The following is a 27906-nucleotide window of genomic DNA, read 5'->3' on the forward strand; positions in this document are numbered from 1 at the left end:
GATTAAAGTTTAATTTTTTTATGAGAAAATTATAATAAATTTCATTTTCAATATTATTATACAGAAATGCATTATCTATATTTTTCGTATAATTAAATTATTTAAATTATTTATTCCGTTTTTTGATCACGAACATAAATAATACTTGAGACAGTCCGAGGTTGTTCAAGACCGTCCGAGGTAGTTCAAGACCGCTTGACACCGTTCGAGACCACCAGAGGGTCGCCTGAGACCGATCGAGTTGGTTCGAGACCGAGGGGCTACCGTTGCCCCTAAATAATCGCCATGTAAAAATATGAGTTCGTTCGAGAACGTCCGAGGTCGCCTTCGAGGTCGTTCGAGACCATGGTCTCCAGCGAACTCGAGTACAACCTCCGACGGTCTCGTTTTTGATCAAGGGAAATATCATTTTGTATGTTCTTTATATAGCCCTCAAAGAGGTCAATATATTTATGAACAAGGGCAAATTAATTTTCATTATTTTTAAGACAAACTTTTTTAAGCTTGCAGCTATAGCCATCAGTGAAAAATAAATCACAGCTCAGTTTGACAAGCAGGCGCAAAGCGCCACGAAATAATAAAAGGTTAATTCGTTGCGTAAAATTAGAAGACAAAATTCAAAGTAACTATGCACAATAGGATTAAAATGAAGTATTCTATTGGGCTTACTTATGGCCCTTAATTGTGAGTAAAATAAATCCCGAAGGAAAATTAATAAACTAATTCCATCGAATAATCCGATTATTAGAGAATTTATTAAAGAGGCAGTTCAGTTGTATATTAAATTAATTTTAATAATTCTTTTAACAACAAATCTCTCAAATAAACTAGAATATCTTGGCCCGTAACTGCATCAACAGGGTATTTATTATAAAAGAAAAGCTTTATTTTATTTTCAAAGGCTCACATGTTGACTTTTTTTAAATAAAATGGTTTCTATAAAGCCTAAATTATTATATATTTAAATTTTAAACGTAACGTAGCTTCAGCACTCTTGCTCCGCGCTTTGAAGAGAAGTGAAGGGAAAAATGTGACGAACAGTAAATGAGACCTCATTTGAATTGAATTAAAATCTAATTCAACATTTTTGGTACGATAAAAAATATTTTTAATATGAATATTGTTGACTTTTCCTTGTTAAAATTTAATTATATAAATCATATAAAGGACACCGTGTTATGGCAATCGCCGTCCCATGGTCCCATGCAAGTAATTAATTAATATTATTTTCATTGTAAAATTCGACTCAATATTACTTTAATATTGTTATTGCCTTAATTTACTTTTTAAAATAAGCAATTGCTAAATTTGCTAATTTCGCTAGTTTAGCATCCTAAGCGAAATAAGCAATTGCTAAATTTGCTAATTTCGCTAAATTAGCAACGTTAGCAAAATAAGCAATCGCTAAATTTGCTAATTTCGCTAAATTAGCAACGTTAGCAAAATAAGCAATCGCTAAATTTGCTAATTTCGCTAAATTAGCAACGTTAGCAAAATAAGCAATCGCTAAATTTGCTAATTTCGCTAAATTAGCAACGTTAGCAAAATAAGCAATCGCTAAATTTGCTAATTTCGCTAAATTAGCAACGTTAGCAAAATAAGCAATCGCTAAATTTGCTAATTTCGCTAAATTAGCAACGTTAGCAAAATAAGCAATTGCTAAATTTGCTAATTTCGCTAGTTTAGCAACGTAAGCGAAATAAGCAATTAAAAATAAGTAAATAACATGATAAAGCAATAATACGCCGAAAACATTCATAAAATACACCGTGAAGAGGTGCGGCTGCCTTTCTGACAAAAAAATATATATTTATATACATATAAAAAAGTAGAGGAGGAATTAAGAGAAGTGTTGAAATTGCGTCGAATGTCGGGATTTTATTGTTGGAGATAAAAAATAATAAATTGGAGAGGAATTTTATGTTCCTGCCCGAGAGGTGTGTGCTTCGCATTAAAACATTTTGGTAATATTATGTGCGCGCAATAAATCTGTTCGCTCGCACTTTTAAAACATTTTCGCCTTTTTGTGAGAAAAAAGGTGTTTCTTTATTACGAGCGCGCAGGGAGGAATTCCCTCGCGCTATCTGATCAGACGAACGTGATTTGGATGTTTTCCTGCTTGACGGACCTGCTGGGAAATGAGGTGCTAACTTATTTTATTGCCGTCCGATACGTTGAAGATGAACGTGAGAAAATAATTAATGGGCACACCGTTCAGCTTAAATTTACACCCACACCAAATTTTTACCCTTTTCAGGATTAAAAAGGTGTTTTTGTTTTTATATCCACAAAGATATTAAATTTTACGATCAAATTAAAAGTTGAGTTTGCAATTAAAATGTTTTGAAAAAAGTAAAAAATTCATCTTATGCGAATTCTCAAGAAATTTATGTAAAACATTAGGAAATTTAATGTTTTAGTTTTTTTTATAATTCTAAAATATAAGAGATTTATAACTGTATTCCAAAGTAGTGAAATCGAATTGGCCAAAAGTCACTTAAAAGGAATAAACAATCACTTGAAGTTTGAAATGGAATTTTACATTTGATTGAAAATAATATAACAAGTTTCGTTGTGTGAAATAAGTCACTTTTGATCCTAAATATTTTAAATTAGAAAGGAGCAATACACAAAAATGTAGTATCAAATCCAGATGAGATGACATTTTGGAGCAAATTTAAATAATATAATATGATTGAATGTACTTTTTCCCCAGTCTTGGGGTTTGGGGTAGAATTGGTCGATTAATTATAAATAAATCATCTGTTTCCGTCTATTCAAAATATGTTTTAGGAATTTTTCAATTTTAACTTGTAAATTAGCTTTGGAACAAGATAAGATTTTTATAAAGAAATTTCCATTTTTTAAATAAACCTCTTTCCTTCCCTTTTCATCTTTTAATATCTCCTCATCTACCCCTTTGGCAGTGCGAGGCAGACACTTGTAATTAAAATATAAATGAAGCCAAATATTTCCACAGAAATCCTTGTCCACCGAGGTAAAAATCCCTTTTTTACCTGATAAATAATCACGACAATAAATTAAACCCTCTCTCCCAACTGGGGCGCCGCCAGGCAAATTCGTTTCGATCAATTATATTTTATCCTCTCGGAGAGACCGAAAAATATGTTCACGTCCGAACACAATGATAATACGTTTGAGGCGGTCTGGCGGAAAAATAAATATAAATTTTTACGAGTTATTTACCAAATCATCGCGTAAAATTAACGCAAATGTTCTGCGCGAATGATGGAGCGAGGTAATATTATTTAACGTCGCGCCGAGATTTATTCAGTCTGCGGAGCCCGAGGCAATCTGCTTGCCAGAAAGCTAATTAAGAATAAGAGAGGATTCGCCGCGAAAGGGTTAGTTTTGATCAGCAAAAAGCTGGAAAGCTGTCACCGTGTTATTTCGCCACGCATCTCTCTCTCCGTACGTGTTTTATGATTAGTAGCCGCGGGTGCGAATTCATAAATAAAAAAGATATCCTCCTCCTCCTCTTTGGCTGACCATTAAAGAAAGCACCTCTCCGAACTGCAGCTTTTCAATAAAACATTACATTATGGTCAGCGCAGGCATATTATTAGTTCTTATGCCACTGAAAACGGGCGTGGTGTTCGGATATACGCGCCACAGTGTGGTGTGTGTTATTGGCTCTCTTATTTTTTATGTATTTATTATTCATATACGCACCTACTGTTAAAACCAACATCACATACTTAGGCACTTGCGGGATGCAAAAAGCAGTTGTGCTCGCCAAATTCAAAGAAAAAAAAAACACTGACCTCAGGACGTGTCAGCCACAATAAGTACGGCAATTTGTAATTGTTTTGGATTTTATTTAAACAATTAATTTATGCATATCTTATTCTTGCCTAGAAGTAATTTTATCAAAGTGCCAATCAAATTAAAAATCGACAATTTTACAGAGATTCTGCACCTTTTTTTTATTTTTTAATTAAAAAGAATCATTAATGACAATTTTCAACCCTGAAACAGATTTCAGTGTAAATTTGATATTTTAAATTTGACATTTGTGTATTATTTTAGAAATTTTAAACAAAATAAAATTGTTTTTCAGCCAGCAATGATTTAAAGCAGTATATTAAAAGGGAATTATTCTCAAAACAAATCTCTAAGTAATAAATAAGAACAAAGGAAAACATTTTGTTGATTAAAATTTTGAATTCAATTGTCTCTAACTATTAGTTTTATATGAATATATAAATTTATTTATTTTAAACAATGAAAATTAGCAAAATATAAATAATGTTTTATAATTTTTATAGAATGTGATTAATTTTCTGTTATTAATGATGCATTCCACATTTGCTTGCATATTAAACTAAAACTCATCTTAATACAAAAATTTTACAAGCAGAATTTTGCAAAATTTAAATTGATTTTTTGATTTTATCCTCCCTTTGAAAACCAAAGAGCGTTCACAAAAAATCGGCTTTATTCGCGTCTCCTGGCTTGCGAAATTTCCCAAGGTTGAGTGGCTATAAATGTGAGCAAATTTATATACACGGCTTGAATTAAAAGGCTGATTTCATATGCCGATTCTTTTGTATGTAAAATTTTTACAAAATCATGCACGTCTGGTAGGCAGCGGCGCAGCGAGAGAAAGATCCATTTTTGTACATGTGTGCGTTTCGACGCTCCATTCTCTCCATTTCAAAAAAGCAAAGTGATGGAAATCATAAAATAAAACCGCGCATTCAACGCGTATGTATATGGAGAGTGTTTTTATTCTAAAAGCCTGCTGCACGATAAAAAGGCTTTTTATCATTTCAATTCTTGTGTGCTTTTCTTAAAATGCTCAGCGGCTGCCTCTCGGTCGTTATAATCTGTAAATTTGAATTTATCGTATCAACAGCTGGAGGAGAAAAACTCTTTCTTTTATGTGTAAGCTCTTTTTTTCTCGGGCTTGAACCTGGAGAATTATTCTAATGTGAGTGTATATTATGTCTGAGCAGCCCTTTATCTCTTTCGGCGTTCTCTTTCATCGCACACAATTTTTCCCGTAAAGTGAGCTTACATTTTTATGGTATATTCTGCTGATAAAAATCTTTCATTAGAGCTGAAATAATAAAACAAGTGAAGGCAAAAATCCGGCGCGAGACCTTTATTATTATTTCTCTCTCGGTGCTTTTGAGTGTCGTGGGTGGAAAGGGTTTTGTGAATATCCGTCTGTGTTAAAATAATAAAGTGAGCGGTGCTGATGGCCAACCTTGAAACGCGGAATCCGTCGCGATTCGATCGCAAAATATCAAAAGCCACGGCTCTTTCCCTAGGAGCCACGGCTCTTTCCCCGGGAGCCGCGGCTCTTTCCCCGGGAGCCGCGGCTCTTTCCCGGGGAGCCGCGGCTCTTTCCCCGGGAGCCGCGGCTCTTTCCCTAGGAGCCACGGCTCTTTCCCTAGGAGCCACGGCTCTTCCTCGAGGAGCCGCGGCTCTTTCCCCGGGAGCCGCGGCTCTTCCTCGAGGAGCCACGGCTCTTTCCCCGGGAGCCGCGGCTCTTTCCCCGGGAGCCGCGGCTCTTTCCCCGGGAGCCGCGGCTCTTTCCCCGGGAGCCGCGGCTCTTTCACCGGGAGCCGCGGCTCTTTCACCGGGAGCCGCGGCTCTTTCCCCGGGAGCCACGGCTCTTTCCCTAGGAGCCACGGCTCTTCCTCGAGGAGCCACGGCTCTTTCCCCGGGAGCCGCGGCTCTTTCCCCGGGAGCCGCGGCTCTTTCCCCGGGAGCCGCGGCTCTTTCCCCGGGAGCCGCGGCTCTTTCCCCGGGAGCCGCGGCTCTTTCCCGATGAGACACGGCAAAGCGCTTTCAATTTCACTCGGAAAAATAAATTTTGAAGACGCAATCGCAAATCAGCTTAAATAATTTTATTTAACAAATAACCTTTATGAGTTCAGTTTTAAAAACAATAATTATTTATAAATAAAAAATATGAAAAAAATTTATTAAAAAAAGTTAAATTACTTCATTACTGAACAACAATAATAATAATAATTTTAAAAAAATCCACAATTTCTAGCGACTGTAAGAAATCCCGTAAAGACCATTCTAATTGTTTCTTGAATCTTTTTGTGATTTTAACCCCCTAATCCCCTAGATCCACCCTCTACTCTAATTAAAAGTACACAATTTTAAATTCAAAAAAAAATTTCATAACTTCATAGTTAAACGGTTTTATAAAATTTTGGCGTCAGACACTCGGTACCACTTTCATGCATGCCCCAATCAGTGGGTTGCTAATGCGAGGACGCATCAAAAATTAATTTCGGCAAAGTTCCTCCACTTCTCGGTGGGTATAGAAATTCGCATTAGTCGCAAAAAGGTGGCCCGACTTGATAATCACACGGTCTCTTGAGAGAGCAAGGGTCTGCTGGCTGCCGTTGAGAGTGAATAATTTCAATATTATGCACAAAGTTGCGCTTAATGTCTCAAATTTCTTCATCCTCTCTGCTGGCGTACACATTATAATAATTCGCGCGCGGCCCGGTTTTGTTTTTTTGCCCGCTTTAATGACTTTTCTTGCCCGAGAAAGAAGACCGAGGAGGAGCTGCAGAGGGAGATGTAATTATACTGTTATATCCACCGCGCGAGAGCATTATTAAAATATAGCGCCGCGAGTCGAATTGTTATATTAGGAAGCCGGGGCGAATTTTCATAATTGTCTTCTGTCAAATTCACACTTTATTCAAAACAGCAGTCAGCCGAATGCGCCTGTTTTGCATAAATAAATTTATAACCCACGCAAAAACGGCAACTCTGTTTCTGATGGCGTCTTATTTCGGTAACTTTGTTTGATTTATTTTGCGATAAAGTGAATATTTGCGAGTAAAAAAGAATCAGTCAGAGATGCTTCGGTGCAGACTAATGACGATTTCACAGCTATGTGTGGATGGAAAAAAATCTTCACCATAAATCGTGCTAATGTGCTCGCCCTCCCACCGATATCAAAAAGTAAATCTACAAATTTCAGTGATCATTTTTTAATAGTTTCGTGAATCCTAAGGGAATTAAAGGAATAACATGATATAATTAAACTGAAACTATTTTGCCAGCATCCCATAAAGTGCCAAAAACAATTGGAGAGAATGTTTTATTCATGTTATTTTTTTATTTTTCTTTTAGACAAAGTAAAATATTTATTATTTATGAATATATAATTATGGTATTTAAGTTATTTTACGCAAAAGCAGAAAAAATAATCAAAGCTATTTAGCGTTTTTTTCAATATTTTTACATATGAAGTGCGTGCTGAAATTTTATTTTACTTTGAAAAAGCAGAGTGATAAAATAAGACGAAAACAAATAACTAAGATAATTAAAAATAACTTTAAATGTATTTTAGTTTTAATAATATTTATTTTTTTATTTTAATATCCTTACTTAGATTTCATTTTGTAAATTTTTGCTTTTTATTAATTTTAGTTGGAATTAAAATGTTTTAAACCAGATTTTAAATAATTAACAGAAGTTTGTTATTTGATAATTATTTTTAAATTTTCAAACAATTATGGTATAAATTGTGTCACCCATGTCAATAATAGTATTGTATTTAGCCTATTGGTGTATTTTACGGTTTGGTTCCACACACAGTTATATATTTTCCTAATATTATAAGATCAAAATTTAAAAAAAACTCAAATATCTGCCACCAGAAGCGTGCTCTTTTTTTGTAGCAGATAAATCTCCATTTGTATAGAGCACTAAATAATAATTAATTAATTAAATAATAATTAAAACGTCTTAAAAAATTGTTAAATCGGTAATTTGTTTAAATAAGTGGGAATTGACCTAAAAAGCTCTTTCAAGAACAAAGAATCTCGCCGTTGAAGTACATTTCGTGGCGTATGAAATTGTGCACACGTACGCCAGTTTGTGCGCGCAATGGGTAATAAGCCTCCTCTCATTGCGCCGAGATCCGGAGAAAATCTTTGGGGAATCTCATTTTACAATCAACATCGCTCGGATGATTATTAAAAGCAGCAAATGAGCTGAAATACTTCCTTTCGCTGTTGCCCATTCTCGGCGCAAATCGTGAGCAATTTCGCCTTTGAAGTGATCAGCAAAGTCCATAAATAAATCCATAGCTCACACCGCGCGCCGCATTGTGCCGCGTTTGTGTATTGTTTCTCAGCATTCCTCGCCGACTCGAGACTTATATTTTTCCACAATATATATCTGCGCACAATGTACATTATTTCCATGCTCATATTCTCTCAAAAGCGACGACCTTTTTGAACCCGCTTTGCTCTTTTGTGAAAATAAAAAAAATATATATATATAAAATGAGGAATATACACACGGTCGCGCACGAAATCAAAAAGCTTCATGCACGCGGCCTGCGGCGTAATCGTCCGTTTAATTACCAATAAATCTGTCTGGACCAGCCGAATCAGCAGTTTTTGCGCAATTTTTTAGGAGAGTTTATAATAAATGTGACACAATTCTTTGAGCTCTGCGGAAAAAGGAGAAAAATTAATTTTATTTGTTGCGGCAATTCACGTTTGATAAAAAAGTGATTTTGTGTGGCTGCTGCAATCTGCCGTTGACAGTGAATTATTAAATACAAATCTCGGAATTATTTTATAATATGATATTCAGACCAACAATACAATTATGTAATCTTAAAACCTTGCATTCAGTATTAAAATTCATTCAACAAATATAGTGGTTAGGAATGGGAAAATAATTAGTGATGCAATTTTATTAATATCAAATTTACTATATATTGAATGTGATAAAATCTCACTTTCCATAAAACATCATTTGTTAAGCATTTGTGTCGCCTAGTGTAAGAAATATCCAGACGATGAGATTGAAAGCCTATATTATAAAAATGCAACCTGCTTGACAGCGAAGTTGGTCTAATTGCATAAACAAGCAGCGTTAGAGTTTTATCACATTCAAATCTAATCGAACAATTTACTGCAGAAAAATTAACCAGAATAAAAATTTTTTCCCCATTATTCAAAGACAGTGAAAATCTAAATATTTATTCCTGCGTTTCTGGTGAAGAAGACCAATTCGCGGTTTGCGCTGGTAAAGTGAAGAAGAAGAAGCGGGCGTGGTTCATAAAGTGAAATAAATCCCTTTTTACACGCTACATCATTAAAAGATCAAGTGCAATTTCCTCGCGATTCATATCTGCACACCATCTCTCTCGAGCTAGCTATTTGGACATAAAGGAACTCGTCTGTTCTCTCGCGCTTCTTTTTATTATTATACACACCCGAGACGCTCTTTTTCTGCAGCTTCTCGGCTACCAAATAAATAGAATTCAAGCTGCTGGGCGTCGCGCGGTGCTTGTAATTAGACGACTCTGGCTACTCGAATCGTTTCGCCCGATAATTGAAGCAAACATGATTAGTGGCGATTTTCTCAAAGAGGTCGGCCTCTTTTTTTTATATTCGTGCTGGCGAAAGAAACACTTCTTCTCACAATCAGTCAAGACCGCGATTTGCATTCGTCCGTAGATAGCATCGGAGGATTCCTGGAAGCAAATTAACAATATCCTCGATTTCGACTCGATCCATCTAATTCTGACGAATATGATGAAAAAATTCCAAGGCCTTATCGTGCATTAATCATTATTTCTTTTGACACCTCCCAATTTATACGTACACCTTTGAAGTTTTATATATTTTATACGCGCGCTCTCTTGTGTGCCGAGTTTGATTCTTTCTTTCTTTCTTGAGCAGAGCCGCGCGCGTATTTCCAATAAGAGAGAGATACCATCGGATTCTATAATAAAAATCCTTTTACATAGTAAAAAACCTTGAATTGTCATTGAGTTAAAATATAATAGTCAGAATAAGAGGTATATATCGAGGTGAACAAAAAAATGAGAGAGAATTCCCCGACGCTTGCAGCGCAACACTGCATTGTTTCCCGTCTTGTTTGGTAATATGCCGTATAAGGAGAAAAATTATTTTGAGAGAGCGCTCTGAAATCGCAGCATGTCAAGCAAATAAAATATTGGCCGAATACGTTTAATCCCCCCGTTCTTGTTTGCTGCGTCCCTGGAATTTTTTGTTCCACGTGAAATTGTCTCACAAGTCTTTATCTAACTATTCAATCTGCAAGTGAAGGAATAAAGAGGGCTGCTTTGCATGACAAACGAACTCAAAACCAGAAATCGGCCGAAGAATTCAAGGTAATCGGAACTTGCAATTTTACCACGAAATGATTTTAAATTAAGATATATAATTTTTTCAACCATTATTGCTCTGTAACAGTTTTTTTGCATTATATTTAAAATATGAATGAGAGTTAATTAAGTCATATACAATAATTGCCAATCTAATTATTTAATTCAATAATTTATTAAATTTTCAAAACCTGATTTTCATATTTGATTGCAAATCATTCTTCCCCTGCGATGTGCTAATATAATTTCTTCGAGCAACATGTCTTTTTTTAATCAGTCTGATTGCGAGCTTCATTTGATTAAAACTTTGATCTGTTGATTTCCCTAATTGTAAGAGATAGAAATTTTAGAAATTCAACAAAATTTGCCTTCTATAGTTGACGACCACTGACCCCTAGTTGCGAATTAAAATTCAAACTTCTTCTTCTCCCGTGTCGCTGCGCTTTTTCCTTAATAAGAAATTCTGAATTCAAATTAGTGGGCGTGTGCGTGTAAATAAATTACATTCAACACACGCCGCGCACTCACTTCTGGCGGAAATTCGTCGCTCTTAAAGATTTGTAACTGTCTTGCCTCGACCCGATCCGGCGCACGCGGTCGCTCATGCCTTTCTCGGGGGAAAAAAAAAAATAAATTTCGCCAGCTTGCGTGTCACCCGATTCTGTGGCGATTTTCAAACAAACGACTTCGGCAACACCATTTTTGAGATCCACGTCACCGATTGTGTATTTTATGAATCGCTGCGTGTCTTTTACTTAGGGACTAAATTTGCTCTTAATATTTTCGGTTCAAAATTTTGTAGTTTTTAAATAACTGCATTATTTGTTGGTTTAAAATTAAATTTTATTATAAAATGAATAAATTATACTGTTTGCCAAGTATAAAATTCTGAAGTTTAGTGTTAAATTATGGAATTTAATTTTGTTTTCATAATATTACATTTTTTTTATGATCCTGATTCTAAGTTTAAATTAATTATTTCAATTATGTAAATCAATTTTTAAATCCCCACAGTCCTCTCAGATAACGACATGATTTTCACTTATCTTTCCCTAGTCTCACAATAAGTGTAAATAATACTTTAAGCATAATTATGTAATTTAAGTGAAGTAGCAAATTGCATCAATTAAATTTGATCTCTTATTTCTGTACAGTATTTTTGTCCATATTATTTAAGAAATAAATTTGACATTAGCGAACAGATAAACTACCTCGCGGTCAGCACAACAATTTCAAAGAAAATCCAATACATCATTTTCCTCGTTTGTGATTATAAGGCTCATTTTAAGGTACGCCGTTTCAAAACCAAAAATGATACACGGTTTACTCGCAAGGACATAATGACTCTGCGACGTGTGTAATTTGGAAATCCGGCGCTTTTTGCTGCTGTCATTGTGGGAAAGGGAAAAAACTACTTTATGTATCATTCGCGTTTTCCATCGAAAAATCGAAACCATAATTTTCGAGAGGCCGAGATTTTTTCGGCTTCGCTGTATTTATTTGATATATACCTGGGCCGAAAGAAATAATAATGTGATTATACCACTCACCTCTCTGCTATTAGAAGACCTCCGGCCAAGGATCGCCCGGGCCTTCCGGAGATTTGGGGCAAACGATTTTTTTTTTAGAGGCCACAAGAGTTTTTTTTCACTGTTTGCTTCAGAATACACTTTCACGTAATGCGAGTAGAGAGGCGAGATAAGTTTTTTGACGAAATGTCCATAATTGCGAGTATAATCTCTCGAAATTTTCGTTATCTGAGTCCACCAAAGGCAAGCAAAAATCCTCAGCTTTCAATTGACATACATTATATATTATTTACTTGAAATCGCTTGAAATGATAAAAAACATGAGCGACACGCGCGCATATTTTGTGATAATGCGATCATTATCGCTTCGCTTTTTCAAATTATAATTCATCATTTTTGGCTGCGAGTATGAAGGTCTTGTCTAGAGTTTTATCTCAAATATATAAGAAGCACATTCAATTAAATGTTACTATTTCGCGAGTGATTTATCGCTTAGATAAGATGCTCTCATTATAATCAGACGAGATTTTTTTTATAGAAAAAAGTACCCAAATTGGAACGCACTTAACAAAAGCAACGAAATTCACAAATGGCACATAGCTGTAAAGACCCTCGCGATAAGACTAAAAGCTGTGAAAAATGAGATCAGCAACCTTTGTTAATCCCTTAAAATGTTTCAGCCGGACAAATTGCGTTTCAGCCACCGGAATATGCTAATTTCGGTCCGTATTTGAATATAAAAGCGTGACGTCACATTCGTGATGGCTTTTTCGCGTGATTTCTTCTTTTGGATTTTGCTTCAAAATAATGTAAATGCTTTTAGTGTAACACGTGAAAATAATTTTAATTATCATACACTACAAGCAATTTTAAGGGGCAAAAAAGATCAACGGGTTTTTTAATTATTAAATAACAATTTACATTTTTAATAGTTTTTTTAGCCTAAATTGATGGTTTGATTTGATTCGTTATTAATTTATTTTTGAACGTTGGTTGCGAATTTATTTCAGTTTAAAGTTAAATTAGAGATTTTTACTTTTCTATAATCTAAGAAGCCACGTTTAATCTTGAACCGCATGAAAATTCACAATTGAATTAAATTTTTCAGTTTTCCGAGTCAAATAATTTTTGTTGCTGGAAAAAATGATTTATTTATATGAAGTCCACCTCCACCAGTTTTGAGATATTCAAAAAAATTAAGCCTTTCTCCCTAGATTATGAAAAAAATTGCTAAAAATATTTGCGTTAATTGAACGGTGTTTGAAAGCATCATTAATTCTTTTAATATTGATTTATTTTGAATAAATTATTTTATATATCCTCCAATATAAAATCGGATTGATTGTTATTCAATGTGTTAAAATAGCATCAAGGCCTAAGATTTGTCTACAATTTATTGCTGATTTCACATTATAGTGCAAGAATGCAGCTTTCCTTCAAAGGAAACGTAGCAAACCTTTTAATATTCAAAGTGACTCTTTTCAATCGAAAAGGCCTATATGTCGGAACACGTGTTGGAATGTCTCAAAGTGGCGCGATTCCGAGTTATTTACCAAGAATTGCCCGGCAATAAATATTGCACATTTGCTGCAAAGCGCGAAACGACGAAAATCAGAGGAAGAGATCACGTGATGGCATCGGCCGATAATTTATCGGCGCATAAATCGTCGTCTGTCCCTCTCTTTTTATTCATTGTTTATTCATCCAGCGACCGCGAGAGTGAACTCGTGTCCCGACACCTCTCGCCATGAAAAGCGCCGCCGACTTCTGCACTCGCTCGATCGTCGATCGGTTAATGTGTTTATTCGGAGAACAATAGCGTCTTCTCCAATCAGCTCGCGTGATGAGATGCTACCTGATGCTCTCCAGCAAGAAAATATATATCTATTTTATAAAGAGTGAGAAAGAAATAAAGAAAGGGTGCCGCGCGCGCCGAGCGTGATATCTGGAACGTCACGTCCGCGACTTCTGCGCCTCTCCAGCTGCAGCCTCTGATCTCGTGCACAATGAAAATCGGTCCATTTGATTCCAAGGATTCCAAAATGAGTCACTACGACTGTAGAGGTCATGTTTTTAATTCCCACGTAGAAATGCAATTATTATTACTAAACAATTGTAACTACTTAAATTTTCCGCATAGTTTACATTAAATTGTTGAAATAACAACATCAAATTGAAATATTATAAAATTTATTTCGCTTCAATGATTAAATTGTTGAAGAAACTTCAAATTTTTATATTATAACATCAATTGCAGCGCCTTAATTGTTTCGCTAAAACCATGAAAACGAGGTGTAATGACACTATTTCTTTTTTATAATTTGACGACATTTTTAATAGCACATATTATTATTTTATTTTTATTATTTAAATTTATTTACCAATATCAGTAATGCTTGTGGCTCTGCATTTTATAATTAATAACTTCAATGCCTTTTTTTAATAAATTTTTTCCTGCAAGTGAATTCATTTGAAGTTTATTTTTAAAGAATTGCAATATTTGTACAATTAATTTAATAAAAATAAAGTTAAATTAAACATTGAAAACAGTGTAAAATACTTAAAAAATTAATTTTTATCAAATCTATTATTTATGATAAATTTTTTTACACAACAACTATAAATATTCAACGTAAAAATGAATCAATGAAAAAATTAAACCATCATAAAAAACACCCTGAAGGGATATAAGGTGAGCTTATGCGTCAACTGGAATAAAACAATTTACAGGTGCAATTATTATTATTCTCATTGATAGATGATTTAAATGCATTGGCAGTCAATCGTGTCATATCAGTAACGAGGTTCGTAAAACAATTTTATAGTTCACGGAATCGCGGAATGTCGAGTTTTATGCAAAACCCATTTGCGCAGCTTCGAATATTATTGCTCGCTCTCGCATATAGTGAATGAATAAATAAATACCTGTTGTGTGCTAATGCACTCTGCAGGCGCAGGTGGGTTTAAATTCCTCTTACGTGTGCAGCAAAAAGAGCGTGTCAAGTGTGAATGTGCGTATCCAGCACACCCATCAATATAATACATAAAATTTTCCAATAAATCTGAGGAATTTTTTACTGCCACTTGCAGTGTTTTATGGCGCTACTTTCCGTCTTTTGTCGCTCCGACCTGGCGGTGCACTTCAAATGGAGAAATCCACGCAAGCTCATTTTTGAAAACCCCACGCGCAATTGCATTCCCGTCTGAAAGCCGTCGCTGAAGCTGTAAACATCTGTACACTGGCAAGAGTTTCAGAGAAACATATGGTTCTCGGAAAACGATTCAAATAAGCGACTCTACAAGTTTTCAGGAATTTGGTTGATAATATTATATTTGAAATTATACACGAATGAGCAATTTAAGGCTCAAAAAGTTATAATGGGAAAAAATTGACATGGAAAAAATTAAATTTTATATTTGTTTAAATCAAAATGTCAAAATCACACTGAGCCAGGATAAAATTTAAAAGCCAAGAAATGTCTCTATGTTACTGAATGTTATGAAGAGTTTATTTATTTGTATGGAATTTTAAGTGTTTTTCATATTGCCGAAGAATCTCTTCTCATAAAATTTTCATTTTATATAATTAGGACAATATTAAATGCAATAAATTATTTGCATGAAAAACGTTCAAATTGGCATATTTCAAGTCGAAATTTTTCCCAGAGTGTTTTGATTTTTTTTTTTTTTTATCATTTTTAAATATCAAAACGTGTTCAATTTATTGCAATGAGATCTGCCAGTCGAAAGCATATTCAACTGCTTCAAATGGAGTGTGTTCTATTAAAAGCTCGGCTGAATTAATTTCCAAGTGGCGAGCACATGCATATATGCAAGATCGGCCTTCTTTGAGTCTGCCACCGGCGGCGCGCTACTTATTTTCACGCAACTTCCGCCCAAAAAGGGTTTAAATGGAGGTAGCGCGCGAGAGAGTGCTTCGTTTCGTCTGCTTGTTAAAATTCGAGGGAGAAGCATGCATAATGAATATAGATTTGCGAAGGGTAGATTTGATGCTGCGATTTCGACCTCTCGCACGTACACTGCCCCGCTATCGCCCGTCAAATCGGCCGTTGTCATTGCGTTTTATTTTCCTTCCAAAACGCGCGGCGCGGCGACTCGCACGCAACTCTCGACGGATTTTCAAATAATGGACTATAAAGAATGAACTCTGCAGTCGAATCATTAAGTCAACATTAATTTTATCTCAGAATGCATTTCATATTATGATCATTTAATTTCATTTAGATATATTTAATTGCATAATTTGCTACAAAAATGGGAAAATTTTCACTTTCCATTCAGATCTTTGTAACTTATCAAAAGAACAATAATTATTTTCTTTTACGATGTATTTTTTGAACTATTTTACTTATTTTAATTTGTGTTTAGAGTTGAGTTTAAGTAAAAGTTATATTTAATTTTAAAATTTCTACTTCTTCCAAATCTAATTTAGGGGTAACCATGTTGAAGACCCAGAGAATAGTTGAAAAGATACAAAATTCAAATTTACAATTATTTTTATCTTTTTTTTTTAAATAATAATTAAAGATATTAAAAATTCAACCTTTATTTGCAAAACAATGATTGAAACTGTCAAATATGGGAGAGATGAAAAAATTGTACTTGATTCATTACAAAAAGTTTTAAAATTTTAAATTTTAACTTAAGAAACTAGGCATGTCACAAAATCTTATGAAATCTTTTTGGATCAATTTCAACCTTCCGAGGGCACGGTTTTGCACACGTGTTGTTTGAAAACGTGAATTGATATTCACCGAAAAGCGTCGCGCGCCTCATTGAAATTCATATTTTGGCAAGTTGAGAGTGTCGATGAGACTTACAAGTGTGTTCAATTTCACAGTCGTACATTCCATTGCGTGAATAATAAACAAATTCAAGTAACGCCGAAAAAGTGGAGAGTGTTTTAGTAATTTTACACACGCTCGTAAGGGTTGCGTGCTTAAATTTTATTCAAGGATAAATACATGCGTTGATCCTTCTGGGGCAAGTACAAATGGACGGAGTTGACGACGTGGCGTTTAGCGTAATAAGTGTGGGTGCAGACGGAGATTATATGGAAATCCTCAATTCGACCTCGCAGACACGTCGCAGACCGCGTGGCTTCCCTTTTACACCATTCTGGCCTCTTGCCAGAACAGTTTGCATATTTCAAAGATATTATTATCATGAATGCTTCTGAATATGTTTCTATCCTTTTTCTAATTTGAAAAAAAAAGTTGCAATATGTTTAGTACAAAACGTTACCGCACCGATTTTGAGTTGTGTTAATTTTTCAGTTATTTAAAATCATAAAAATTTAATAATGTAGATAATGCTTTTGGGGAAAAAAACATTCTGTATTCAAAAATTGAAAACGTCTGGTTGAGGTGGTCTCAAAATACAGCTGCTTCAAAAAATCCTACACTCAATTCAAGAAAATGCATAATTTTACTTTAATTGTTATTATTATTATTTATTCTTCTCGGTCAATTGTTAGAGCTGACGTTCAAAAATCAATCATCAGTAGTTGCAACAGTCTTTATACATAATAGCGAGTTAATTTTAATATAAATCCACATCTAAAAGTTGCATAGCAACATTTAGTTTAGCTTTTATACGCAATGAAAAATAATAAATACTAAAAAATAAGAAATAAATTTTTTTGGAGAAAAACTTGTAAAAAATTTGAAAGTGAAATTACAACGAGGGAAAAAGCCCAATTTCTTTATTTCCATAATCATCTCCTCGAGTGTCAATTTCTTCAAAGAAATATAGAAACTGTATTTAATGCCATAATTTTTTTGTCTTGTAGTTAAATGAAAATTAAACAATTATTAAAGTGGAATAATCATTTCTAATACTTTACGACCAAGAAGCGATTCTGCTAAAATGGAAACTGTTAAAATAATTCTCGCTCAGTGAAGGAGATGAGATGTCCGCCTCTGTCGCGTTATAACTCCAATAAACACATAAAGCAAAGCGAACACGAGAAGACTCGGCGCCATAAAATCAACAGCTCAAGTGCTGGTGTAGCTATTTATATTTTAGCGGAAAAATAAAATAAATATAAAAAAGAACGAGCGTCTTACTCGGCTGAAATATTCGCGAGACAAAGCCATTTTGCATGTAGCTTTAAAATTCCAGCTTCGAGTAATTAAAGGAATCGCCTTGAATGCGACTCGTGTTGTCCACCACTTTATTTTCCCTGTCCTGTCTTTATAACGATATTCGCTTTCGTCGCGATAAAGGAAATTAGTTGTTATTGACAAAATAAATATTGTCGCCGTGTTGCCTGGTGGGCGATGTCATTTTCTTGTAAATTTGTCTCTTCAATTGCCGAGCATTAAATTTTATTGCTCCATTTCACAGAAACCAACGCCGCAGACCTGTATGGAGACGTGGAAATTTGTTTACGGGCTTTTGAATCTCTTTAGTTGGTGATAAGACCATCAAAATGCATTCTCTTGAATATAAATTTCAATTGCAAAGAGCGAATATGGTTCTTGGAATCAGAAACTTCAATTTTAAATAAAAACGTTTAGTGTCCAAATATAATTTGAAATTAAAAGTCAAAAACTTGTTTACAACATGCTTGTAGCCTTAAATTTCCAATTTATATTTAAAAGCTAACAAAGATTAAATATAATTTAGAAGAAATAAATTTATCATAAAAGTAAATACATTTTTTTTTAATTTTAACGATTACAGTAAAATTTGAACACTTTGTGGCTCGTTTGTGCCCATTAACCGCACCTGATTTTTATCTTTCGTCGAGACTCAGCTGATGCTGAAACCCCTTTGTATTAATATCGAAACTCTCATCAGCACTCTTTTTAGGCCCCTCTCTTTTGTACACTCGTATCAATTTTTCTACGCAGAAAAAATATCGGCGTGTGCATTATTTCCATTATTTGCTCTCTCGCACACACACGTACGAAATAATTATTTCCCCCTCTGATGCACGCGTCGTCATCTGCTCTCGCGGTTTTCCAATTCCCATTTTACACCAGAGGGTTGCTCGCGGCCGCTGGCGGGGGTGCCTGGTTAATGGTGATAATAACGATGATGAGGTAATTAATACACCTCTCTGCCGCAGCATCCTTTTTAATTCTCTCTCTGTTCCGTTCTCGTGTGCTTGCTCGTCTTTTTTTTCGTGTATTATTCACCATAGCGCTGCGAGCGACGAAAGAGCAGCCAGTTATTTTCGTTTTCGGAGAGAAATAATAATAGGGATTCGAACGAGGCCAGTAATGGGGCTGCTCTTAAACAGTAGCCCTTTTCCTCGATCACTATACACAGAACCCGATCTGTTCAGTATAGAAAAGGAATCTGCCGTCAAAATTAAGTGGGTCGCTTAATTTCCATGAGAAATTTTAAAAGCCCTCGGAGCCTCTCGTCAAAAGCCAATATTGGATCGGCCGCTTGAAAGCTTGTGTTTCACCGATAAAAGCTGCATTTATGACTTGACATGTGTGGGATCAGATTATCTTTCATACGGATTTTCCTTTTAGAGTGAATGAACTTTTACTTGTTAATATTTTTCATAAAAAATCAATAAATCTATAGGTTTTGCATATTTTATCAAATCTCATAGTTTAATCTACTGATTAATTCAAATCATTCACTAAAAAAATTAATTAGATTTGCAATATGTTGAATTTTACAATTTCTTTATTATTATTTATAAATGCAAAAGACTAAATTTTAACGATTGTTTTTAAAGAATATTAAATACAAATTGTTTAATCTTTACAAAACGTGAAGTTAATTGATATATTGTTTCAAATTTTGTTATAAAAAATACTGTGACTTTCAATGGATATTTTGTTTAAAATTTTCAAAAAATAAACGTCACGAACTTAAATAATTAAACAGAATCAAATTCAATCTAAAATAGCTGAAAATTTTTAACCGAATTAAACTGTATATTTCTGACAAAACAAATATATATTGATTCCAGGCGACTAAAATTTTGTAAAACTATTTTTGTGAGTTTAATTCTGATCGATATAAAGTGTAAATATTCTAGAAAGTCAATTAATATAAGCTTTTTACGATCCATCCGCACTTCATTTGAACATTTTTTGCCACCCGCGGTAAAAAGCGGCAGCCGGTTTTTAACACGTGTAGAATATTCCCCAGAGTGCATTTGTCAGATCCACTTGACGCGGACCAGGAAACAGTTTCCACTGGCATGGGAACCAAAAGGGGTGCTCTCTCGAAATATTCAAATGTGTCTCTCTCACACATGCCTGCTACTTCCTCATTTGGTGCCGAGTAATTAAAAAACTGCGCGACCATTTCCATCCCCCTCACTATTAGGAGAATAAATTGAGATTTATTTCACTTCTGGGGTCGTTTTGAGGGGAGAGATGAAAAAATTACCAAGCGCTTACCATAACACGGCGTGGCTCCGAAAAGGGCGTGTGAATCTCTGTAGAAATAGAAAAGGACCGGCTGCTCAGTCTTTTTTGCATAATTTGTTCTAAAAATGGATAAACCTCGGATTTTTTGTCAAGGTATAAGGTTGGGCGTCTCATTAATCATATTATGCCGCTGAATTGCGAGTTGGTGCCGCGTGGGAGCGCACACGCTTTTCAGGGTTTGAAATGCAGGCAGTCTAGCAAAAATTCTGCACCCTCTTAAAAGACCATTAATTTTGCTTTTAGCTCCTCATTTTCTCTGCTAATTGGAACCAACTGAGCAAACATTTGCACAAAAATATCCCCCGGTCTTGAATAATTAATTATTGCTTCGTGAGAGTTCTGTTGGTGTTGGTGTGGTGAGTTGTAAATAACCCTTTGTATGATTAGATTAATGTGAAACCACGCAAATCTGAAAAAAAAAAATATTTTTAAATGAAATTTTTATATTTTTTATCTATTTTCAATTCAAATAAAATTAAATATATAAACATCTTACAGCGAATAAATTAAAAAAAAAACATTAACACGATTCTTGCCGTTTTGTCCCACAAACCCACAATACAAAACAATATATGCCTTCATAAATTTATTGCAAGCAATATGATGTGAACAAATAAAAAATATTAATAATAAGAATTATTTTTTAACATATTTTAATTGCTTCTACTTGGAGTTCTTATAAATTTCCATTAATTTAGTTTATGCAAACTAAGTTTATTTGTTTACAAGGCAATCTCTGCCTATAACGAGATACATCACCCAATTATTCAAAAATCAAAATTATAAATGAAAACTACCTAAACAAATTCTAGAAAAGTTTTTCAGAAAAAAATCAAATTGTTAAATTTGCATTTCTTTTGTGAAAATAAAAAATTTGCAATATTTTAAAGAAAATTTTATCTCACAGAAAAATAATTTAGTCATATTAATTTCCACAAACAAAATTAAAGCTGAGGTAAATTATTTGTTAGTGAATAAAAGAAATATAATTTTGTAAACCTCTAAGGCACTCCAGAATTATCATTCGTTTCGGAATTTATATTGTTGGGCATGACTGAAAAATTGCCATACAGATGATTAATTCGTGCGTAATTACAGGCTACTTATTAATGACAAGAGTGGAAAGCACTTCATTTGAACAGCGGCAGAAACTCGCCTCTTGTTGGCTATCAGTCGTTTTCTTCTCTTTTTTTTGCGGTCTCTCTCTCTCGCGTTGGTTTTTTTTCAGTTTGATTGGCGAGGCCGAAATGAAATTGCAACGGTTGTAATTGCGACAGGCGCGGGCCGAGACGTGAAATAATAGTAAAAAATAATTATATCGTGACTCGTTATAATTTATCGAATTCAAGAATGCTAATAGTCGTCTCCACTTCTCTCAACATCAGAGATGACTGAGCAGCTTTTTTCGTGAAAACAATTACGGAGAGGGCGAAATTTTTATGATAGCAAAACGACGTGCGAGAGAGCTGATTTATTCAAAAGCAGCTTAATCCTTTAATTTTCGGGCATAAATTTGCTCGCGCCGATGCTCGCGCAGAAGTCGGCAATTATTCGGTCTTAAGAAAACAGAAGTTTGCTGCTTGATTTTATATGTTTGCAGGGATATAAAACAGTTTTAATTGCGTATTGGGGGCCATAAAGGTGGCGCAAATAAAAGTTGTACCCATAAAATGGACCATAAGTGCGGCGTGATTTATTGTATTATTTATTCTCGCCTCGTTGAAGTTTACAAACTCATTTTGGCAAGAGTGAATTTTCCTCCTGTACCTAACCGAACGTTTTTTCACCCGTTTTTTACGCGGAACCGTGAAAACAAAACATCATTTGTTCACTTCTGTCTAGACAGGATAATAATCCCTAATGATGCCGTCCACGAGATCTAATTAATTCTCTTCAGAGTGAATAATATATTTTATTAATGCACATCCAGCCAAATATAAAGAATTTGTAATTAAAATGCTGTATTTCATTATTTCTTCCATTCGGCGCCGCGTCCCGCTGCCATTGCAATCGGACGAATTATTAATTATACTTTTGGGCGTTATTAATGGTCGCCGACTTGTTTTGACTGCCGCCGAGGATAATCATTTTTCTATTCAACTCGGGATATTGTATACATTAAAAATATTATATATAAAGTGTGCATATGCGTGAAAAGCCCAAGGTTTTGTGGGAATAAAATTTTGACAAGTCGGTGCTAATAGAAAGGGTTGGAATACACAAAAGAATATGGGAAAGAATGTCGCTGCTTCAAGGAGGCGCGTTTGTTCATTCTTGAAACAAAAAGAAAATGACACAATAGCTCGCGGGTTTTCGCTCTTTTTTATTATTGCGCGCGTACTTTTATTAGCGGAACGCTCGCTGGAGTTAAATTGAATAACATTCATTCATATGTATGAAGAGATGGATATAATAAAAAAAAAAATATGTAAAATAAATTGGACGGGCGAGAATGGCAGAGAGTGCTCGGCTTTATTTTTGATGGTCTCGAGAGCATTTCGACCTGCTGCGAAGAGAAAACGGCAGTGGCGTGTATGTACAATCGGAATTAAAGTTTTTGCCATAAAAATTTTACGATACAAACGTATAATTTTTCATTGCCAGCTTGTTTAACTTGGTCTTTGGAGCGAATAATAAAATTTCTGTACAAATGCTGGTACGAAGGTTTATATCATAATTAATTTATCTCGAGGACATTTGCCTTAACAGAATATTAATTAAATTGATATTTTTTTTAGTACAGCCGAACAGGATATATTAAACCTTTTTTTTAATTACACATTTATTATACATAAAAATTGTTTTTATTTTACTCTTTAAATGAATTTTTAAATTAAATTATTGAATATTATAAAATAATAAACGAAAACTTTAAATCTTGATTCAGTTTTCCAATGTCAATATTCCTTTTGGAAACATTAATTATTTTTAAAATTTTTGCTCCTTAGTAGCTTGATTTAGTTATAATGAAATTCTAAAAAATTAATCTCTGTTCCTGTAGTGCTCCTGTAATTGCTGTTTGATGAAAGATTATTGATCAATATTTTAAGTAAAAAGTTAGGATACACCCAAATTGATACATAAAAGAATATTTTATTTGATTGATTTTATTTAAACAGTGAGAGCGATTCCTACCAATTGATAATTTTATTCTGAATTTGGTTTTTTGTGGCAGTTACGCCACTGCGGCACATCAGGCTAATTAAGCAGAAGCAGCGAAAATGCACACTTGAACTGGGAAATGCTCGCGTATATGATATTCATTATCAAGGAAGCGATGTCGCTTCCTTCCTTTTATCGGGGGAGCGAAAAAACTGCGCGAAATATCGGATTCGCCGCCGTATACACCCGCGTTTTGCGCGCATAATGTTCATTGCATTGTGAGTTGTGTATGGGGAGGTATAATGCTCAATTAATTAGCACACTATGCATTCAATTCAGCTTCGAGGAGATAAATGGATAAATGCAGCGTTGTTTGTTGTTATCCAAATCCAATGAGCTGCACGTTTCATTAAAAATAAAATACAACCGCAGCACTCACAGCGTTTTATCTTCATTGTTTGCATTTTACTTTTATTACTCGTGCAGAGTAATAGAAGAGTTTATTTGGTTTGTCACGCCAGCCAATGCACTATCCGTGCATTTTATTGGGGCTTGCATTAATTAGCCAGGCAGACGTGTATTTCAATTCTTTATCTGTTATCTATTTAGTGAATTCTTATAGGAATTTTCAGTCATACTCAAAACTAATTTCGTACAATATTTGAACACAATGATTAATTCCAGAGTAATTTGATTAAAGTAAAATTTAAATTTAACCAAAACTTAACAGTGGATGGCAAAAGTAAAATTAAACTTCAATATTTAAATAATAACAATGTAATTTATTGACAAATTTAAAACACATTAAAGGCAGGATATTTAGAAAAAAGTAATAATAATAATAATAATAATAATAATAATAAAAATAAATCCAAGTTAGAAACCTTGAAGAAGTCACATAAATTTGATAAAAGTTATTTTGTTCAGTTAATAATTATCTCAATTATTATGGAATTTATTTACAAACTTTTAAGAAATTTCACAAGAAAATTGATTAAATGTTAACTTAAATACTGATTTATAAGTTTTTATAAATTTAATTAAATCATATTAAATATTAATGTATAGGTCACGAAATTTTATGCTTAGCTAAATTGTTTTCGCTCTTTAGTCACTCATTTATATTTATTTATACAACTAGAGACTCTTTTCCATCTAAAAATGTATTTCATCAATGAACTTTTTATTTGTATTTATTATTTTATTTTAAGCAAAAAAAAAAAAATACAAAAAAATATTTTTATTTCATAGAATTGAAATTACTTCGAGTGACTTAGATTACTTCTTATTAAATTCCTGTAATAAAAATAGGAATCTGATTGAGAGTTTTTCCTGTTACACTTGCTTAAATTTCTTTCTAAATTTTTTGAGCTGATCCATAATACATTGTTTGTGCTGTCCTGTTTGCCAAGGTGTCCCCCCAATCTGGAGTGTTAAATCCATTTGCGCTCGGTAAACGAATCCTTTCAGTTTGGCTGGAAAAAGTTTCCATTTAAGAAAGAAAAAACGGCACCGATAATTCGAGAGGCTGGGTAATATAAGTGCCAATAGCTTCCTCATAAAGTAAGCACACACATTGCGCGATAAGCGGGCAGAGACAAGTTTATTTACACCGAGTGTTCGCCTCACAACATTAAACTCTCTATTTCGTGCAGCGCGCTGAGTTGTGTGTGGGTTCCAAACTAACCCTTGCGAGCGAGAGCAGGACAGGCAGGCCGGATAACTTCATCTGCGCTCTTTTTCTCTTATCCGCAAAAGCTGGAGCTTTATTGCTTCCTCGTAATTTACTCGCTGCGGTTCCCTCTTTTTAATAATATCGGCTACACCACGACGGATAAGGCGGCAACGTCGACGAGCGAGCCGAGAGTGTATTTTATGAAGTTTGATAAACACCGAGCAAATGAATAAATTCAAGACTTTTCTCTCCTCACCACAATCCAATGGTATATTGCACGTTGAGAGACCTGATGCTGAGAGTATTACGTGCACGAATAATGGACGCCACGGAAATTTGTTAATGCATTAAGATTTTTATTTATTAACAAGTTTCGTGTGTCGCGCGCTGTTCTCCGCTTTCAGCGCTGCCATAACTTTTTCGGTTGCATTGCATGTGTGTTTATGCTTCTCAGTCAGTGCACATAATATGATTATTTTGACCGTTTTATTGCACTTTGAAACGGAGATGGAATCTTCAATTTATTAATGATGCAACACAAGAATGCAGTTTTTTTAAGATCTGTTTATGTGAAACTCAAATTCAATTGAATTTTACTAAAATTAATTTAAATTTGAAATTATTATTTTATAAATTTTTATTTATATTTGTAAAATTCAATCCAGAATTCAAATTTCAAGAACTGTTCAGTAACTCTTGTAATCAGACGATTGGTAAAGACAAAGGAACTCTGATGGAATTCATTTTAAGGAATGTATACAGATATTATAACCTAAGCTGATACGATTACAAATTATATTTACTTTGTAATATTTTTTAAATTTTTAAGAATTGTCATATCAAGTATTTGAAGCAAGTTATTATTGTAAAATAGCAAATAGGTAAATAAAAATATATGAAATTTTACTAATTATAATAAGTTAATTAATATTAAAAAATTTATAAATCACAATAAATAGCAAAATAATATTATTTCATGTTGGGTAATATAAAATTTCTGTTTCTTTTTTTTAATAACTTTTATATACATATATAATTTTTGTCAAAGATTTTTTATACATTGGTGCATGTACATTCTGTAAAGATGTAATAAATACTTATCATAAGTCCATTAAGATAAAACTTAAACATATTTTATGCAATACACTCTAATCAGTGAAACCATTTCAATCAATTAAATAGGCACAAATTTTAACAGAATTCTTGACATTTTTAAGCAACAATAACAAATTTGCTTTGCATTCTCATGCTACGTTCTCTTAAAGGCTCATTTCAATTAATGAAATAATAATAAAAAAATATTTCTTATGTGTTCTTATGATGATTATATAAAAGACTTGCAACATCTGATCATCAACGAATCTATGGCCAGTAATTAATAGATCGAGCGAAACGTTGATGACAGAATCGCGGCTGCCGAAAATGATGAATATTGCAGCTTGCCGCTAATGAATACTGTCAGCCGAATTAAATACCGAGCTGATAATTAGCGAGGGTTTAATTATCGATATCAGCCAAAACAAGAGAGACTTTTTGTTCGTCGGATGGAAGGAAAAATAATATAATACTGAGTGAGTGAGTGAGGTGGCCCGAGGGGCAGTTTTATTCAAAATAAAGGTGGATGATAAAATCTGCTGCCACGACGTAATTAATGTTCCTATTGGCAGAAATCCCTGCGGTCATCCTCTCGCTTCTGCCCATATACCGAGCCGACGTCTTACGCCACCAAAATGGAATAATAAATTACGACCGTATTATTTTCTTTTTTAATTCCTCGCTCCATTCAAAATATTATTATCATTCCACGGTGTTTCACGAGAAATATTATTATAAATTATGCATTGCGCCCGGAGTGAAGTATATTTTCCCCTGAAAAGCCCCTCGCAGTTTTAATCTCGACATTATCGGATTTAACTGGTTATTACGCAAAAGGAATTAAACACACACGTTTGCCGAAATCACGAGAGGATTAAACCGCGCAAGGGAGAAAAAGAAAAGAAGGAATTTCACACGAGAAGTCGAGTGTAATGATGTCACATCGGCGGTTTCTTCTTACAAGAGACCTTTCGAATTTGCTCGAAAATCGAAGGAAAATTTTCACGTCGGGAGCTTGATGAGAACAGAGAGAGAAAAAAACACTACACAGATGTAAAAGGGTGATACCCGATACAAATTACAACCAAGTGAGTTTTTAGTGAGAAAATCGCGACGGCCGAGAGAAATATTATCACCGTTGTCCCTTGTAAAACACACGCGTTGCCCTTTTTGAGCGCGAATCGCCTCTCTGCTGCTTATTCTTATATGAATGAGACTCACAATTTCTTCCTCGCGTGTAAGCGCTTATTGCAGAGGACTTGACTGCTGGCCGGTGCGCGCCAGATCGAATTTCCGCAAGTGTTGCTGCAGCCCTTATTCTTTTTGCTGAAATCCAACACCTCGACTTCATCTCTCTCTGCGTCTTTTCTCGTTCTCGGTTCAGCCGTTTGACGCTTTTTATCGCCTTACTGGCAACATGTGCTGGTGCAGAATTTTGGAGAAATCTATTTTAAATGTTAATAATATATAATTCAATAACTGCAAATTTGTGTTCAGACTTGATTTTAATTTTAATTAAAAAAAAAAAAAATTAGAAGTAGTGGATTGATGATTTTTTTTATATTTCAAAATTAAGGTTGTGAAAAATATAGGGAACAAAATTAAAAAATAATCAGTGACTCTTAAATAATTTTAATTTAAAAGTTTTCAATGAGTTTCCTTTTTAAATTTAAAACTTCCTAAACCATTTTTTTAGCTCTTCATTATGCTATAATTTAGCTTCTTGTATTATTTTTAAATATTGGTTTATATTTTATATTGCGGAGATGCTTCTTTTCTTCAAAAATATTACAAATCAAACAACCAATTACTATAATTATTTCAGGTACCAAAAAATCGTGTCAGTAAATTTAGGAGAAAATTTACAATAATTCAAATTGATATTAAATTTAGTTATCAACTTGCAATGTGAGATTTATAGGC

At 34.1% G+C, this 27906-nt stretch overlaps 1 protein-coding gene and 1 long non-coding RNA gene across 2 annotated transcripts in view; one reads left to right on the forward strand and one right to left on the reverse strand.

Moving 5' to 3' along the window:
* LOC132199093 (zinc finger protein castor homolog 1-like) overlaps positions 1–11764 on the reverse strand; it is a 238490-nt gene extending 226726 nt beyond the window's left edge. Inside the window, exon 1 of the mRNA XM_059623558.1 lies at positions 11707–11764. The gene's annotated coding sequence lies outside the window, so the exon portion shown is untranslated. The remainder of the gene's footprint in view (positions 1–11706) is intronic.
* The window catches only part of LOC132199098 (uncharacterized), a 150718-nt gene that overhangs the window by 61007 nt on the left and 61805 nt on the right, over positions 1–27906 (forward strand). The gene's annotated exons all lie outside the window — the stretch shown is intronic.

The sequence above is a fragment of the Neocloeon triangulifer genome, unplaced genomic scaffold (assembly GCF_031216515.1).
Source record: "Neocloeon triangulifer isolate White Clay Creek 2 clone unplaced genomic scaffold, ASM3121651v1 ptg000013l, whole genome shotgun sequence".
NCBI lineage: Eukaryota > Metazoa > Arthropoda > Insecta > Ephemeroptera > Baetidae > Neocloeon > Neocloeon triangulifer.